Raw genomic sequence first — 18,265 nt, 5'->3', positions numbered from 1 at the left:
CGATATTTTGTTCAACAAGTCATTAGTGATCCAAATGGAAGGGGAAACAAGCAAATTTGTTGAAATTGAAACACTGTGAATCTGTATGTTTTTAACTTCTGGATGCAATGACTACAAATGGATGCCCTCACTATTTTTACCTTGAAAAAGTCAATTAATATCCATTAAATCATCGTTTCATGAGCATGTGTGTGTGCGTGCCAGCAGCAGCTATGGTCCCACCATCACATCCTTTCTAATAGAGTTGTGCGGTCATATTAGGGAGATAAAGCTGTTACGGGAGTGCAGATTGGGTCATGACAGAGTCAGGGGTGAGACATGTGGCACACACCAGAGCATGTCTGCTCACACCCAGACGTCTGCTGTGCCACACAGAGCTGATTGTTCCACAGCCATGGGCCCTTTCATTCAGGACGGAGCCGTTCTCCGGTCCATCCCCGGCCCAGAGAGGACTCCCTGCTCCTGGGGTGACTAATGCTGAATGACAGGCAGACACTGATCAAAGCTGCTCCTGGAAGCCCTCCTGTCACAGTCGGGAGGGGGCAGAGAGGAGACGATAAGTGGAGAGACAAGAGCAGTATGCTGGGTCTGGTCCTGGGCCAAATATCAGGGATCAGACAGCATGGCTGGACTTTATTAGCCTCATCACAGACAATACACTCTCCACAGTGGACCTCCACCGTTGCCAGATTATCTCATCGCTCTTTATAGCCCGGTGGCCCAGAGCCACACCACGCTGGAGCTCTGGAGCCATGAGGTGAAGAGATGCCTGTTAAATGGATGCTTAGTCTGGCCCTTACGCTTTTGTCTGCCATCATCTTCTCACTTTGCTCATGCCTCAGAAACATGCCTCTCCAGAGTATGTGACATAGTCAGCCAAGTCCTATCCAACCAAGATTTCAGTTTCATGCTCAATAAAATATCGATGTTAAAGAACAGAAAACCACAGATCCAATTTGAAATGGAGATTCCCATGGAGGTTGTTATTTAGGTTTGATGTGCAGCAGCAGTGAAAAGCTTTCACAAAATGTGAACCATGATTGAGTGAAGCTAGAGGAAAAGTTTATGCTTTTGCATTCATGTCTGTGTTCATCTTGGTTTACTTAGTGCACACCCTGCATATCTTTAAAGCCAAAGCTAACCTCTGAGCAGCAGATGAAGTAATCTACTGTTTGATATTGGCTTTAAAACATGTTGATGTTTGTAAATAAAGTAAAGAACTGGGAGCGTACCCATCTCCCATGCATGTTGACCATTCTGATTCGAGCCAAGGATAACACTTTGTCTGGACAGCTACTCTGAGCTAGTCTCTATCAGTGCACTTGGTAAGAAGTGCAAGGAAAAGTTGTAAAGTCTTCCTTTTTCACATGGGAAACACACTTGCAGCCTTTCATTAATCTGCTGGTCTTCACATTTCTGGCCAAATACCTTTCTAAAAATGTCTGTTTAAAAAGATAAAGTGGGATTTGCTATGAACTCTGAAATCTTTGTCTGAACTGCTCCTCACCTCTGCTGAACACACAAGAAATGTCTCGGCTGTAAGATGGAAATCAATGGTTGTATGCAGTCAGTGGGACGGGAATGGGACAGGAGAAAATCGCTCCAGGAGGTTTATTATCTTTATCAGAACGTTTCATCTTGATTTGACACTGCTTTGATGCCTGTCTGTTGTTTCCACTACAAGAGGTTAAGGTATAGGAAGTGCTTTGTGACCTCTGTGTTGTGCGCCTGAAGGCAGCGTTACACTGAGCAGGACCGGAGCTGCGGCTCGGAGCCAGTGATTGGTCGTGGGAGCTTTTCCCCCAGAAAGCCCTTGATGTGATGGATGAATGAAGGGCACAGAGCAGCACTTTGGGCCGATTGTGTTTCTCTTCAGTCAACGCATTGCCAATACAAACCTGGACAGGCAAATACAAACATGAGAAAGGCCAATAAGTCACTCTCCCTCTCACAAGAACAGACTGTGGTCACCAGCAGTTGCACATAGCCTGTTCCGCTGTGGCGGGACACACTTCCCTCGACAAACTCATAAATGTTTTTTACACATCAATATTGTTAATGTACTACTTAAGTGACTTACACCATTAGTAACGATCAGTGGCATCGTAAATGTGGCCATTTAGTATTTTTCCAAACCTCACATTTGCAGCATTAGGAATCAAAGTGGATCCATTAAAAGTATAAACAGGAAATAAAACCATCTTTAATCTACTTACATATGTGAAATTGTGGGAATACCCTTGACCTTGTGCCCCTCCTCCTGGTTTGCTTCAGGCACAGAAAGTAAAAACAATCTAATATTCTGCTTTGCGTCCCTCATCTCAATATATCATCAGGAAAGTTTGTGTTTATGTTATTATTTCCTTTTTTATGGAGCTGGAGGAATAGTTTGATGTTCAAATATAACATTTGATCTGGAGATCTTCAAACGTGTTCCCATAAATCCTGAGATGCAAATCATAGACCCGGAGGATTGCTGTGGTGCCTTGAGGTCTGAGTGCAGTTTTGATGGGGTGAAATTCAAAAGAATAATCATGGTTTTGGGGAATGAATACTGAAACCGTAGCCAGGCAGAATCCTCTCTGAAGTGCTTCCGTATGCCTCCTGAGTCAAGAGGCCTATGATTCCATTGTTCAGCGGGTGCAGTATGTGTTCTGAATTCATATCGTTCCTATTATTATCCGACCAAATCCACCTCATTAAGTCAGCCTCTGCTTGTTCCACTGAATTGTTTCAGTGGAGCTCAAAAGCGGCTTGTTTTATTTCAAGCTCCATCCACAACAATAAAACACTGTTACTGTGGCCCCCAGGCCCGCTCCCAGAATAGCACAGTAAGTGTCGGCTTTAATACAGGAGATCAGCGTGAGCGTCTTTGAAAATAGATCCCGTCCGCTGCTCTGCAGTTTGTCTGACCACAACAACCAGCTTTAACAGAATGTGTGGGCTGATCAATATGGGTCCAAATGTGTTCAGGGCATGTATGCTGACTCCAAATGCCTGTCTGGTTATGATATATTCTGTATTTGCAAAAAGTATTTCTTCTCACTGGTACTTGTGTGCCAATGCAGATATAGTTTTATATTTGTTTCCCAGGATTTGAAACCGCAATAAATTAAAAGTAAACTAATCCTGGGACTAAGACTAAGTTAGTTCCCTTGCACTGTTGTGGACTCACATAACTCACAGTTATCTCAAAGCCAGAGCAAATAAACACTGGTTTATGCAAACTCAACAATCACAGTTGAATGAAACCAACAAAAAAACAACTAAAAAGCCTATAAAACCAAAAAGACGGTACTAAACTATAGTTTAAAAAATAGGTATTCTGAGATATTATAAATTGGATTAGATGTATTTTTACCTCGCTCATACTGCTTTTGGTCAGCTTTGTGTACTACAAGTAAACATTTGGTGAAAAAAAACATTATTTACGGTTGGTTAGAGAAAGAGTTTGGTGACGGGCCAGAGGACTGGGGTCCAGTCCCTCTCATGTCCTTTCTTGTATAAACCCACATGGCACATGACCAGCTGTTTGACAGCCCCAAAGGAAGTCTTCTGATTGTTTTTGGACATTGTAGCATCAGTAAATGTGTCTTTTGCTGTCAGTTTGGCCGCAGCCACATCTCAAGCAGCTTTCAGCCTCTGAAGTACTATTGTAAATAATCATATGCTGTGTGATGAGCACCAGAATGTCTTTCTTCTGAAACCTGGCTGCTGCGCAACGCCTCGGAGGAAGGAAGTCAACTTTTTTTTCGGACTGTGAGACTTTAAGGAAGATGACAGCTGACAGATGCATCGCTCTTGGTGGCCACTGGTGCTGTTTGAGGACTTGGATTAGATCAGAGGCTGATTCTCATCAACCACTTGTCATTGCCTCCTTCACAGAACACAGCTGAGCCACGTCCAGAGGCTGTGCGGCATGTTATTTAGACTCAAGCAAACAAGAAACTGTGTCATTCATTTTCACTCTCCCACATCTTTTATCTTCTGCTTGAGAACCCTTGTCTTTTGATAAAGGCTTGCAGGGTGGGCGGGTCATCTGAACTACGTGAGTTCCCATGGGAATGGTTGATTTGTCCACTGCTCCAGAAAGGTTCATTTTCTTGCTTTACCGCAGCAAGGCTCTCACACGACATGACCCACAGTTAATTTGGATTCCTGAAACCCCAAAGCCAGAACTTTATTCTTTCTTTGTGTTTAATGTTCTTTTTCTCTTCAGTGGAGCCGCTACTGAGTGGCGGAGCTTTATCAATCTTGCTTGCCTGCTGGGGAGATAAAAAACCTGCATTGCTCGGTCTAATGAGTCCAGCTTGCTGATTTATTCCATAGCAAAATCCAAGTCCTACATTTCCCTCTCCAAGTCTTTAATTCTCCTCTTTGGGGAGGTTAGGAGCACAGGGAGGAGTAGATAAAGTCGTTATTTCTTCAAGTTTTCTCTCAAAAACACACTTACATTGGACTCTCGCACCAGCTGGCAGCCTCGCACTGTGGAAGAAGAGGGGCTTTGTGATGGAGAGCGGCCTGCTGGGCCTCCTCTAAACACACCCATGGTGCTTCATAGGAGAGGAGCTGGGAAAGGAGAGGCCTGAGAGAACACAGAGGCCTCAAAACCGCAGCCAGTGACCCGGCCCGCTGCTAACACTTTACATTATCGCCCTGACACCGTTACAATACACAAGGGAAGGAAAGATCCAAGTCACAGGCATGGGCTCTCCAAAGTAGGACCTACTGTTAAAAATGTTAAAGCAGGGGCCTGCTGGAGAAAGTTCTGTAAATAGTTTGTGTCATGATCGGGAAAGAAGGGAGAAAAAGAAAGAGAGCAGGGGTTTGACGTTTGACAGACTCTATATAACGTGTGGGGCACCTCCACATCTAAAAGCAAAGCCAAATAAACTGACTGTTGATGCCAAATGTACAACTGATTTAAAAAAAAAAAAAAAGGCTTCATGCATTATTCAAAGTTAAAAGAGCACATACCATGTCCTTGTAGAAGGAATAATAAACTCACTGCAGGAGGAGGCCTGAGTGCAGCGGAGAAAGGCCTGTCAGTTGCCTTGATTCTGTGTGTGTTTGTGTGTGTGTGTGTGTGTGTGTGTGTGTGTGTGTGTGTGTGTGTGTGTGTGTGTGTGTGTGTGTGTGTGTGTGTGTATTTGTGTGTGTATTTGTGTATTTGTGTGTGTGTGTGTGTGTGTGTGTGTGTGTGTGTGTGTGTGTGTGTGTGTGTGTGTGTGTGTGTGTGTGTGTGTGTGTGTGTGTGTGTGTGTGTGTGTGTGTGTGTGTGTGTGTGTGTTCAAAGACAGCAGAAGATTGATGAGGCTGTCGTCTTTGGTGGTATTGTGGTATCATGGTAACTGGGTAATAGTATAATGGACTAGAGATTTTGACTGTGATGTAATAGCTGTCAGATGTGACACAGCCAACAGGTGTGTCTTGCCTCACCAAATATACTTTCTTTTTAAATTGGCCAATTTCACTTAGCAGCTTTGTGGATAGCAGTCTGTAAAACCTGAAATTACACCTTTTATAATAAACTTTAAGTTGTGTGATGATTTTATTTAAATAATGTATTAGTTGTACCCAGACACAACATGATCACCATAATATTGATACGGCTGACATGATAGCAAACAATTAACATATAATCAGACTTTTAGTAACATCAGCATTCATTTGGGTTGTGTTTCTGACCAACTTGAACATTTAGGCCGAAAAAACTGTCTTTATTTACAACCAACTCCTGAGATAATTGCTCTTTAGCTGGTAAATGCTTCACTATTATAAAGCTGTCTGTTTGGTGCTGGGCAGGTAGCCTTCAGTGTTTTCTTTTGTTTGTGCAGCTTTAAGATTTGACTCAAGCAGGCAGGTATGTGTGCAACTCATTACAAAGATCAATTGTTTCAGTAAGAGTTTTTGTACTTCATGGTATAGATGTTGTTGGTTAGTGACCGTTCAACAATGCCAAAAACGAAATTCTGAGGAAAACAGCCTGTGGAAATGAGTGAAATGAGTTTAGTTGTCAGGGACCATGTACAAAAAGAACATAAATCTCAAAGAGATAGGATGCTTTGTACCAGATTATAGCAGTTTGCTCGTTTCCATCTGCAGTCCCTCTGCAAATTGGACATAGAAAGCTAATTTAAAGATATTCAAAATGTCGGGTATTTCAAATGAATTTGTCTGTAAAAATTCATTTGATATCTTGAATAATCCAATCTATTTGATGAGACAGAACCTATATGTTACATGCATCTGAATCACAGGTGAGACACATGTTGCTTTGTGGAGCTACACGTGACGGCCATGATATTTCCATGAAACAGTTCATCCTGCCACCCGAGATCAGCCAGTGTGCTTTCTGGATGTGTGACATTATGGAAAGTATTAGTGCTGAGATGCTGGGCTTCAGCTTCAATAGGTTTCACTCCAGAATTTGTTCGTTATGGGCAGAGGATGCCAATCTTTCTGTTTATCTAAAACCCCAGGTTTGGAATGAAAATCACCAAATTGCTACCCTCATCATTGTCTCCCGCCCTGCGAGGTCAGAAGCTGTTGTGTTCCACTGCCTCTGGTGCTTTCCATACACTCTGTAAAGCCAACTTTTCTGTGATGTTTAATCAAATTGCAAAGGTTTTTTTTCCTTTCTCTCGTTAAACAGGGTTCCTCGTTTAAGTTTCCAGCCTGTGTTCTCTCTGGGGTCTTTACCTGGTAAACAGGAGATCTAAATCAGTGGAAAATGTACCTCACAGTGTTGGACAGCATTGCTCCCCTTTGCCCAGCAAAGATATAAAACATTACAACCAAATCAGCTGGGTCCACGGACTGAAGAACAATAATAACACATGGAGGTAATGAAAAGGAGGAGGGATTAGTAATTGTGAAACTGGAAGACTGTATTTTCTCTTTAATATACAGATACTGATTCATCACGGTACATTGAAAAAGCTGCAGTATGAGCTGAGAAATCGATGTTTATGTGTCTGTTTGAATTCTCATTCAGAGTGTCATTGAAACTCGGAGCAGCCACGCTCCTACGCTCCAGTTTTTTGATGTCTTAATAACCCCAATTAATCCAAACAACCTGCCGACTTCCTGCACGGTTTTATCTCTGTCCAAGAGAAGCAGAAATTAGCATGCCTCACTCTCTCTGCATGTATGCATGTCGCTGTCTATTAGCATGTAGGAGCGTAGGTGACGTGCGACTGCAGGAAAAGCCTGTAGAGGAAAGCCCTGGTGAGGTGTTTTCTAACAGAATTGCCCTCTAAATGCTGCTACATCGTTAGAGTTTCCAGCCACTTAAGACAAACACTGTTATTTTAATACACTCAGAGAGACACACACACACACACACACACACACACACACACACACACACACACACACACACACACACACACACACACACACACACACACACACACACACACACACACACACACACACACACACACACACACACACACACACACACACACACACACACACACACACACACACACACACACACACACACACAAAGCTACCTGCTAAGTCACATAACAGCCTGCAGAGTATAAAAGCGCCAAACCATACAAACCTGTTTGATGAAAACAAGGTATTAAATCCCTACACTCATATCCTAGCTCACCATAGAAAAGTGTCCACGCAGACTGTTAAATCATTTGCGTTTTAACATAGGTTGGTGAAAGCAGTGTGCTAAAAGAATAGCGTGAGACAAAAAAAAAGTGAATAAAAGCCTTCTTATGTGTTTTACAGCTCTGTTATAAGGTCACAGGCATAGAGTAGTCACGGCTCGGTAACAGTTGCATGGCCACGGTTGATTTCAGGACTCTGATTGATGCTCTCCTGTAATGATCCCTATGCCCCATGCTGTGAGGTTCACTAATTGTTAAATAGACTGAAATATGGGTTTGTACTTTAGCAGCAGCATGACAGGCTTTCGACCCACGGCCATCTGTTAGTTTAAGGAAATATGAGACTTTCCTGGGATTGTTGGCATCAAAGCATTTGGTAAATGTCTGCAAATATCGGAAAAAGCTCCTGCACTTAAATTAATGTGTAAGAATTTGATGTCTACTTTTAAGATTCCCGCTAAAATGGCTTATAGCCTCCCTGCTGATACTTTAACAATCAGAAATCTGAGCCTAAATGTGCTATTAAAGACATTTGACTGATCATGATGATGATCTTATCAAAGTATTTTCATCTGTCAGCTCATGGCTTCCTTGATGTGTGGGAACATGTCAGAAAGTTAGGGTAAGGTCACACTAATGCACCCACACAATCATGGCCTCCTACACACCCACCCACACACACAGACAAAATCATAAAATACACATATTTTGTACACAATATTTTACTCATCATTGGATGATTAATGACCGTTCATACAGTTTTTAAATAATAAATGAGGCTTTAAATAAGAATTAATTACCACCGCTGTTCTTGCACACATGCACCTAAATGGCAATTTGCATCCGTAATGCCTCATGTGAGAATGAAGATATTTAGCTGTCAACAAATCCCCGGGGATTGGAGAAGCTTTTGTGTTCCCCCGCTTGTGGTCTCACTTCTCAACATCAGAAATGTATTTAAAAAATGCTGTTCTCTTGCACAGATTTGCATGCAAACGACACATGTTTTGCAATTGTACTCTGCATGCAAATCTGCACTGCTCTATTCAAGCTTCTCTTGGACATTTACTCAACAGAACGGCATGCATCCACACACAGCTTTGATACAATCTCACGGAAAACACACACACATCACAATAGCAGCCTGCGCTTCTAGATAAACACATCTCTATCCTCACCAGTCTCTGGCACGGTCCTGCTGCCCTCTCTTTGTGCTCCAAACAACATCTTCCCTTCCTTAAAGAATGCCTCTGATGGGCCTCTTTGACATGCATTGTTTGTGCAAGAGAATTTAGACCCTCAGCCCCTGGCCTTGGCCCTCATCTGCAATCCAACCATAGGCAGGGCTGCCACTGTGACTAATGCCCTATAGACCTGCCTCTCTGAGTGTGTGTGTGCATACATGTTTGTGTGTGTCAGAGAAAGAGAGAAAGTGTGACTAATGCCTGCAGAATGGTATTTATACATTAGGGGGCCATTAGTAGTTTAGGCTCCTGGGTGGAACAGCAGGGAGGGAGACAGGCATTGTCGTGGCCCCCGTCACCCCTATCATAGCCGGCCACTGCCGCCGTTCCCGCAGAACACACAGCCATTTTGAGGATGTTGGAGAAAGAAACAACAGCTGCCAGTTCAATGGAACATGCTACAGAAACATACTACTTTGCATTCAAATCACCAGCTAGATGTTGTGTTTTTATTTTGACTGATCATACAGTATGTCAGGTTGCATTTGCTCCCGGAATAATTACTGTTGATAGTATACCAGTATATTTTCACATCTATGTCATGCTCATATATCACCAAAACTAAGACTAAACTTCCTTTACCACTGCTATAATCCTTTTTGGGAAATCACTGCGCCGTCTCTAGGTGCATGTTAACCTAATTTGCATTTCAGTCGGTTGTTGAGGTTATAACCATTGCCCTTTTTGATACAGATCATATGCCTACAAAGTCTGTTGTACCAAGAAATCAAGTTGAGGCTGATATTAATATAGGAGGCCCTTAGATGATGGTTGCTATCATCATGAAAAAGACAAAAAAAAGTTATATATACTTCACATGATTTTATGAAAGTGTTTTTGTGTATGAGATATGCCATAATTATGGCTGTGGATATACTGTACAGACAACTACAAATATAGTATAGGCATACACATAAGGGCAATGTATTTTCTCGTTGTGATGTGTTGTGATGTTTGGTGGATTTGTTATTGAGATAGCAGCTTTGGAGACTTAAGGTTACTTGCTGCAAGGGAGTGGTTGGGTGTAAGCTATTGATGAGGCTGACATTTTGCTAGCGACCAAAACTCCATAAACCTAGCAGGCATGTGCGTAAGGGCCTTGGATCAGAAAAGGCATGTTCACTTTTCCAATGTTCCATGCTCTAACTGGGCGTGACACAGTGCCCAGCTTTGTTGGTCATGGCAGAAAACAGCATGGGCAACGTGGTTCTGCCACAGCTCACAGACCATGTTGACATTGTTTAAAGATTTGCGTTAAAGTAAAAAGTGCCATCGCTTAGCATTGGCATAGCTCTGTGTCTGTGTGAAAAACTGTAAACAATGTGCTTGAGGTAGCATCTCGATATTTATATATTGTATAACCTATGACAATCACGCCTATACTTAAAATTAGAACTCCAAGTTTCCACCTTGAATATTCCTAAATGTTTGCAAGGCTATGGCCTATAGTACATGAAGGGAATAATATAAAAAAATCCATTAAACAAAGCAGATTTCTTACTGCATACCATTCATCTTCAAGGAACTAACTATACAGTTTATATTTTAGACGCTGCGGTCACCTCAGTACCGCTAACTGACATATAACCTCTGCTGTGTATTATACTCTGCCTATAGTATTCAATGTGTATTTAAATGTGTATATATATATATATACATACACATTATGTCACAAAAGTGTTATTATTATTATTGTTATTAATAAAATGTATATAATGATACATTTCAACATTTGCCTAATTAATCATGTTATATATGCCCAATGCAGCAGGGTTTTAGAAGATACATTTACTTCACAATTTCTTTATTCAAATTGTACATTTTTGTTGTATGCGCCATTCAAGACCATCAGTCAACGCTTATATATATTTTACACAAACACATTCACCATAGTTACACACTAACATTCCAGAACCAATCTTTAAAACAGACTTGCTCTAGAATGGGAGAATCTTCTCAGACCAGATCTGGTTAACAGTCCTGCTAAAAGCATTTTACTGTCCGTCTAAGACTTTTAAAACTGCAATACAAGTTTATCAATGTTTCCTCCACGTACAGTAGTTGTTTTCAAAAACACTTTTACCACAGCTTTGAAAGTAAAAATTAGACCTTGACAAATTTCTCTCTGAGAGGTTTGAGCTAGATTTACAATAAACGCCTCAGACTTAATACTGAAACCTGCTGAATCACCTCAAACTAGAGAATTATTGAGTCTTTATAAAGATCCATTTAAATTATTTATGATTTCTTCTGAGCATGCGATTATTTTTTGTGTTGCCATCCAGTGGCTACAGAGTGGTTTATATCTGCAATTGTATCTCCAGTTAAATGTTCTAAAAGTGTAAGTCTTTGTTCCCAGATCAAAAGAGTCAACAAACTCAAAGAAGCACAGGCGTCGGGAAAAGGTATATATTTAACCCAAATTACAGCTCTCAACATGAACCAGTTTATTTCTTTGCATGATATAACTAGAATATTTGCTAACTCAAAAGAAAATACATTGTGCCTCAATATCTTCTGGAAAGCCAAGGCCGAAAGTAAGTTCCTCTCAAAACGATGAGCTCACAAAAAATCTTAAAGAGGAGAAAACACTACTGGAGAAAATCGATGTTCTTATTGAGGCTCGTCCTAAAAAGAGGACTCCCAGGCAGCAGAACCTCAAGTGTCTTGGGCTCCCAAATCCAGCACAGCTCTGCTATATGAACTCGCCTGCAGAGCCTTCTGACTCTGGATGGATTTGATCAAACAATCAGCTCTCATTTTAACCTACCCTGAACACCACATTTCTAATGATGAAATCCTTAATCCTGTTTCAACCTTCTCCACATCATTTATGGCAATCAAACGGTCTCACCTCTCTGAGGATGTCTCCCATTAAATGTGCCTCCTTTGCGATTTCAAAGAGGCAATTTGACGTCCAGAGTTTCAAGATCTTGAGCAGAAAGTGAGTTTTTCCATTTTGAGGTTTTTTTGTTTAATCACTGACTGTTAGTTTTCCTTCTAACTCTGTATGATTGTGTGTGTGTTAATCTGCAGGATGTCCATGAGTTCTTGACTTCAGTGCTGGAACAGATAAGATATTTGAGCCAGGATCTTAAGGTGAGGGCTGCAAGCATGGGCACAATCTGCAGCTGTCCATTTGAGAATAACATGGTGTTTAAAATGGCTAACACCAGGACCTGCAAGGGGTATGCAGTTAAACACACAATTCAAGTGTCCACTGGCATGTCAAATCTGAATGCAGTTGTATCATAACTAAATTGTCCTTTTAATATGTAGGTGCGGTGCAGGATCCACCAGAGTGGAAGAATACACAAACCTCTCTGGACATGATGCCTGGAGGCGGAAACGTTGAGCAACTGCTCAAGGATTACATGATGGTAAGAAACACCTCTAGTCATTGATATACATACAGCAATTCTATCCTAGCACCACTGTTTGTGTCAGTATTTGTACGATTATGTCATTCTTTCCTGTAATGCATGTAAATCAATATAAACCAACGTGTCTTGTGTCTTGTAGGAGAAAGAGCTAGAATATAACTGCTTGTGCGGTTGCACCCAATCAAGCCAGCGCTCATCGTTTCTGACCATGCCAAAGTAAGTGACATCTTGATCCAAATGACCCCCTCCTGACCACAGTCATCAGTAATATTGGAGGCTTCATTTACCCAAAGGTTTGATCTTGAGGAATTGACCCAAGAAAAACGCCCACATTCTTCTTCTGTCCACAGAGTGCTGCTGTTGCACCTGAAGCGCTTCAAGGTCACTCCGTCCTACAAGCTGGAAAAGGTCAATGACCCAGTCGACTTTCTCAGAGACCTGATAGTGTCATCCAATGAGGTGAGGATAATTTACATAACCTGATAACAGACAAAAGCATCAGACTGGGGTTGATATAAAGATATGTGAGGACTCCATCTGTACTAACTTTGATTAACTGTGTTTCTTCTTTAGACTGCTTGCTGCTACAGTTTTATAAGCACTGTTAACCACATGGGCTCCTCAACTCAACGTGGTAAGACAATTTAGTTTGACTTATATTGAATAAAGACCAGGAATTTACATTTGGAAAATGAACTCTTTATATTCTGCTGCTAGTCACTGTAGAGAAACACACGTTTAAATGACATGTCTTATGCTTGTGTTTTATTGAGAAAGTCAGACACAAACATAAATCTTGCCTGACTTTGACATACACTTGTAACAGATATGTTTTAAGAGCATGCAATTATGCTTCCTCACCTTTTAGGACACTACAACTGTGACGGGGTGGATCCAGATGTTGGACTTGAGGACCCAACTGACTGCTGGTTCACTTATGATGACTTAAGGTAGAGAAACGAGCGGTGACTATGTGTGTGACCGGTGGAAAGAAACCGCCTACATCCTGTCCTACAGGAGGCAGGTAAGAGATAAACACTGCAAGGTGCATTGAGGTTAAACAAAAACAGTGGTTATTTAAAATCTAGATTTAAGAGATTGAGGAATTCACTAACCCTGTTTTATTGTTTATATATTTTTTCAGGACTAAACAGTGGCCCTTTGGAAACCCATAGGGGACAGCAACCTGAACTACACATATTGTGTCAGGCTTTGCTACCATTACTTATTTTTGCTGTACTTTGTATTTCCATATTACCATATGTGCCCAAACTGTACAAATGAAATGTTTTCACATTGTGGAAAATGTGTTGCTGTTTGTATAATTCTTACTATGAGCTATCAAACCTTCATTTAGTTACAGGCAGTGATGGCAATAGTATTCAGATTCTTTACTTGAGTAAAAGTACTGATATCACAATCTGTAAAAAGACTAAATTTCAAGTAAAAGTACTGCATCAAGAATAGCACTTAAGTAAAAGTATTTAGGTACGATAAGGAAAATGTACTTAAAGTATTAAGAGTAAAAGTCATTTTTTAAAGGACAAAGGTACTTAAGTAAATGTACTTAGTTACTTTCCATCACTGGTTACAGGTCCTTTGCATGTTGTCTGAACTCAAGTAATAAATAAAGCACTGTAAACAGACCAGGTTTTGGACAGTAGTCATGTGTGAAAATGTTCATCACAATCAGTTCAAAAACAAGCTCCCTTGTTACATAGTGGAACAGTTCTGACTTCTCTACAGGGTGCATCCTGATATATTATACATATTTTCTACACATCAAGATGAAGAAAGAGAGGACATAACAAGAACAATCATTGAACCTAGGGAGAGCAAGTGCTGGATTTGATTATTTACAATTAAAATAAATCAGCTTCATAACTCTGTTGCAAATCTTGCCCGTATGTTAGTCTGGTGTCTAAACCTAACTATCATTAAGTAGTCAGTGAAGAAAAACACTACCTTTCATGGGAGGAAAGGCCATTTATTCAGAAAATATCACTCTCTTCCAGGAGTGCATCCAGATAAGTTGTTTGTATAACACAGAGGAAGTCAGGGAGTCCCTAATGGAGCCCACTCGTGGTACATGAAGAGAAAAGCTGTACACACATAGACATGCATGACAAATGTGGAATGACAGTGTGCAATTACAGCCTCAAGAGGAAAACAATATACATAAACACATACATTGATAATAATTTGATCTATTACTCACCATATAAAAAGAATCATAAGCAGTGTGACATGAAGCTCTTTTTCACCAATATCATTGTCCACACTGGCTCCAATGTTGACATTTGGCAAACAATTTGGGAAAGACATGAGAAGATGTCTCAGAACATGTTCACAGGTTTGGGTATTTTTGCGTAATGCACAGTGAGGTATAGCACGCCAAGGCCTTTACTGGTGGGCAGTGTTAAAGGACCTGTGTGTGTGTGTATGTGTGTGTGAGACATGCAGTAACGAAAGGCGTAAAATACCAAATGGCTCCAAGATAAACCCTCTCTCCCACGGTCTGACATTTACAGAGGGCTGGAGCGTGGGAGTGTGTGAGGGGGTTGCCCTGTGAGTGTGTTTCCGTGCATGCTGTGTGTGTGTGTGTGTGTGTGTGTGTGTGTGTGTGTGTGTGTGTGTGTGTGTGTGTGTGTGTGTGTGTGTGTGTGTGTGTGTGTGTGTGTGTGTGTGTGTGTGTGTGTGTTTGTGTGTGTATGTATGTGTGTGTATGAGGTTTCCCTCCACCTAAGAGAAAAGCTCCATTGATGTAAACTGGGGCTCCTGTCCGTCTGACAAGTGTGGACCAGGGTCAGAAGGAAACTCTGGGATTTTCCACAGGTATTCGGTTGTGCGATTGTGTGTGTGTTTGCATGTTTCCCATGTTTGCATAGAAATGTATGACGTTTTAAAGTATGTGATTCATGCGTAATTGAGAGGGGAAATCTGTTTTCTTGCCGCAGAGCTCAAGGACGGGGGACGGAGGCCCCATGTTGGCTGAGGATGTCTCGGGGTATTTATGAATTATAGAGAGTTGTTGTACATAGAGTGATCTGAGGCCCCTTAAACAGCTTTCTAAAGGATCATTGAAAAACGTACAACAATTGCAGCTTCTTAAAGATTAGTTGATGCTATTTGTTTGTGAAGAAGACACTTACCTCTTACAAAAGTCTCAAAGAAGAAGGTAATTAGGCTTCTTAGCTCCATCTACAGGTATCCCCACCAACTGTATATTATTCCGTGGGCAAAAAATTATTCAAAAAAGATATAATGTACTTTACTGATGTACATTATGTATGATGTAAGATGTTTAAAAAATAATTCATGCATGTAAAGAAGCATTGTGAGTGTTAAAAATGTTGTACAGAAAAATGTAATATGCAATGTTTTCAAATTCAAACCCATATCTAAATACACTTAATAGTTTACTCTGTATTGCGATTTAATTAGAAATGTGGACACATAACCAGTGACAGGTATTGGACAAATGTTATAGTCACTCTTTATGGTGCAATACATTTAGCTATTTAATGTGTCATTAACCTTTTGTTTGATGATTGATTAAATAGAGTGCATACATTTTGATCTCTGATCATTTTGAGGATTTACAAAGGGTTCCCATCAGCAACATTACTTCTGCAGATTGGTACGGTACTACATTTTGACTAACAGAACATGTGCATGGGGCTCGAGTTTTAAAAAAGCAGACACCTTGACAAATCTGAGCTGTTCTTTCTTCAAACTGCCCATGACAATTTCTTATCCACAAACAGCCCTTAACCATCAGCCTTGGCTTCAGCGCTGCCACCCTTTCCAGCAGGCCCCCGCCAGCAACCTGTCAGGTCAATAAAATATGACCTTTGGCAGTGTACATCTGATAAAGTTCCTCACTTTACGCGGTGACAGCCTATATTGGAGTAATTTACCAGGCTTCAATAAAGGAGCACTCAGCTCGTTTGCCTCCTCTGGCTCAGTGGTTTGTGACAGGCGGGCAAGTGGAGGAGCAGCCCAGTCACTGACCCGCCATGCTTGATGTTCATCACAATGACACTGACCTACTTAACTGCCATCTCTTGGATGTCAAAGAAATCACTGCCTGACATTTAAAGAAAAGCTTGGTCAATATTAGTCAGGCATGACAAATAATAACCTGCACTTCTACTGATAAGAGCGACTACCGGCTAAATAAAAGAGAAAAGAGAAGAATGACACTTCAGTGGGTAGCACTCGTGTTTTTCCTGCATCTGATTGGTGTTGTCTTTCAAAAGGTAGGTTCATTTTTTACAAAGTGTGCTCACAGCATACACACACGCCTAAGTAGAAGCCATCAAGGCTAACGTCTCAACTTGAATCAGACACAGATTGATGGTGGTGAGGCGAAGAAGGCTTCTCAGCCGCGTACTTAGTAGAAGGCGAATGTGGGAGGCAGTGACCCGGGGCAAAGGTCTCATCAGCGCCTGTCCCCGTCTGAGGCCCCTCTGCCTGTCAAAGTCACATTTTAATCGCAAACATAATTTGAATTCACACTAATGAATACAAATGACTCCCAGGACTCCACAAGCTGAGAGTAATAAATTATTATCGCTGCTAACAATCGCATTTCTGAAGCCCTTTTTCAATTAGCCGCCCCTGTGGAGATGATCATGGAGGGCCGCTCAAATGAAGATAAACGACGCCCCTCGCAATGGCGTGCGTCTGCTCCTCCGATTTAATAGCTTTCTAATTCAGGAACATCTTCGACGTGACGAGGCGTGAGGCTTTTCTTTCTGTCTCCAACCAGAGCCTGATGAGAAAGTCACGTAATTGAAAGCAGGTGTTAATCAACCTTGCTCTGATATGGCGCGTGATTTAGGAGGGAGTTTGACAAAGAGAAGATCGTCCTTGCCACTCAGTGACACAGACCATTCAGTTCACAAAGAGAGCCTTTTGCTGCACTCTGCACTTTTTCTAGTACTGTCTAATAACCATTGATTCAAATATCCACATCACGTGATCAACTGTTTTTGTATTTATTTGAACTGCCACCTTCAAGAGAAGAATAATTAAATAAGCACATGAGCATCTCATTCACCCTCTATTTAGCAGATTTTTTAACAGAACATCATGCTAAACCAAGGATTATGCCCATTGAAAGGTGTTCATTTACTCTGGCTGCTTTGAGTGGCCAATTTATAATTGTAGCAAATTACAGTCCTGGGAAAAGGCCTTTCCTCCATCATGTCGATGGGCTCCAGAGCATAGAACCAAACCAAACAACGAAAATATAACACAACTTCTCCAGGCTCTGAAAAGTATAATTAATGTAGGCCTATATGTTGCTATATGCTTCTGATGTAGCTTTGTGATTAAGACAAATCAATGGCAGGCTGACATCTTATTTTAAACAAAAGGCTCCGCAACTGAATGCATCCTTTTGCTGCATCCTAAAATTATCAGGTCCTATAGACCACAGTCAGCGAGCAATTTTACATTCAGTGTTTGCATCTCACAATGATGACCGATTTGTGCGTTGTTTAGCAACCTTTGCAAACTAAAACATATATAACTAAGAATGTACATCTTAATGGGATATTTCCTTCTCTTTTGTGCAGTGTGTGTTAGGGACGGACCACTCTTTGAATATTAATTCTAGTATTAATAATACCACAAATAATGAATAAGTTGGCCTGCCACATCATGCTCTAATAACATAAACTCTATTCTCAGTGCATGCATGCGGAAAACATTGCCAGGGAAAATTAATGACACAACAAATCTTTCTTTCATTTACCATTAAAACCTGTCTCATGTTTTACATGCTCCTGGTAACTCAATTTAACTGGAAATGTTAACAGTAGATGCTTAATATTTGGTGGAAATGCAAATATACGTAAAAGTGACCTTTTATTATTGCATTTGGACCTCCCGTGGATGATATTTATCTGTCTCATTTATATAATTAACATTGGCATTGGCATAAAAAACACATTAGCTTGTTTATAATGTCTGTACTGTGTGTTGTGAAGGGATTCTT

Source organism: Notothenia rossii, assembly GCF_949606895.1.
Source record: "Notothenia rossii genome assembly, chromosome: 6".
Taxonomy (NCBI): domain Eukaryota; kingdom Metazoa; phylum Chordata; class Actinopteri; order Perciformes; family Nototheniidae; genus Notothenia; species Notothenia rossii.
The sequence above is the reverse complement of the archived record's forward strand: the minus strand, read 5'-3'. Positions refer to the sequence as shown.